The sequence below is a fragment of the Triticum dicoccoides genome, chromosome 2B (genome assembly GCF_002162155.2).
Source record: "Triticum dicoccoides isolate Atlit2015 ecotype Zavitan chromosome 2B, WEW_v2.0, whole genome shotgun sequence".
Lineage (NCBI taxonomy): Eukaryota > Viridiplantae > Streptophyta > Magnoliopsida > Poales > Poaceae > Triticum > Triticum dicoccoides.
The window spans coordinates 80,551,569-80,553,508 of record NC_041383.1 but is presented as its reverse complement, the minus strand read 5'-3'; positions in this window follow the sequence as shown (position 1 = coordinate 80,553,508).

Genomic DNA, 1,940 nt, shown 5'->3' with positions numbered 1-1,940 from the left:
CACACTATTTTAATTGAAGACCAAACTCGTAACTCAAATATTTGTCTCCGTGATCAAATTGCAGAAACTTTATTTTCTCGTTACGATGATATTTCCACTTCACTCTGAAATTCTTTGAACCTTTCAACTATTTCAGACTTATGTTTCATCAAGTAGATATACCCATATCTGCTCAAATCATCTTGTGAAGGTCAAAAAATAACGATACTTGCCACGAGCATCAACACTCATTGGATCACATACATCGGTATGTATTATTTCCAACAAGTCAGTAGCTTGTTCCGTTGTTCCGAAGAACGGAGTTTTAGTCATCTTGCCCAAAAGGCACGGTTCGCAAGCATCAAATGATTCATAACCAAGTGATTCCGAAAATCCATCTTTATGGAGTTTCTTCATGCGCTTTACACCGATATGACCCAAACGGCAGTGCCACAAATAAGTTGCACTATCATTATTAACTTTGCATCTTTTGGCATCAATATTATGAATATGTGTTTTACTACGATCGAGATCCAACAAACTATTTTCATTGGGTGTATGACCATCGAAGGTTTTATTCATGTAAACAGAACAACAATTATTCTTTGACTTTAAATGAATAACCGTATCGCAATAAACATGATCAAATCATATTCATGCTCAACGCAAACACCAAATAACATTTATTTAGGTTTAACACTAATCCCGAAAGTATAGGGAGTGTGCGATGATGATCATATCAATCTTGGAATCACTTCCAACACTCATCGTAACTTCCCCTTCAACTAGTCTCTGTTTATTCTGTAACTCCTGTTTCGAGTTACTAATATTTAGTAACCGAACAAGTATCAAATACTCAGGGGTTACTATAAACACTAGTAAGGTACACATCAATAACCTGTATATCAAATATACCCTTGTTCACTTTGCCATCCTTCTTATCCACCAAATATTCAGGGCATTTCCACTTCTAGTCACCATTTCCTTTTGCAGTATAATCATTCAGTTTTAGGCTTTGGTCCAGCTTTGGGCTTCTTCGCGGGAGTGACAACTTGCTTGTCATTCTACTTGAAGTTTCCCTTTCTTTCCCTTTGCCCTTTTCTTGAAACTAGTGGTCTTGTCAATCATCAACATTTGATGCTCTTTCTTGATTTCTACCTTCGTCGATTTTAACATCACGAAGAGCTTGGGAATCACTTTCGTCATCCCTTGCATATTATAGTTCATGACGAAGTTCTACTAACTTGGTGATGGTGACTAGAGAATTCTGTCAATCACTATCTTATCTGGAAGATTAACTCCCACTTGATTCAAGCGATTGAAGTACCCAGACAATCTGAGCACATGCTCACTAGTTGAGCGATTCTCCTCCATCTTTTAGCTATAGAACTTGTTAGAGACTTCATATCTCTCAACTCGGGTATTTGCTGGAAATATTAACTTCAACTCCTGGAACATCTCATATGGTCCATGACGTTCAAAACGTCTTTGAAGTCCCGATTCTAAGCCGTTAAGCATGGTGCACTAAACTATCAAGTAGTCATCATATTGAGCTAGCCAAACGTTCATAACGTCTGCATCTGCTCCTACAATAGGTCTGTCACCTAGCGGTGCATCAAGGACATAATTCTTCTGTGCAGCAATGAAGATAAACCTCAGATCATGGACCAAGTCCGCATCATTGCTACTAACATTTTTCAACTTAGTTTTTCTCTAGGAACACATATAAAAACATAGGGAAGCAAAAACATAGGGAAGCAACAACGTGAGCTATTGATCTACAACATAATTTGCAAAATACTACCAGGACTAAGTTCATGATAAATTAAAGTTCAATTAATCATATTACTTAAGAACTCCCACTTAGACAGACATCTCTCTAGTCATCTAAGTGATCACGTGATCCAAATCAACTAAACCATGTCCGATCGTCACGTGAGATGGAGTAGTTTCAATGGTGA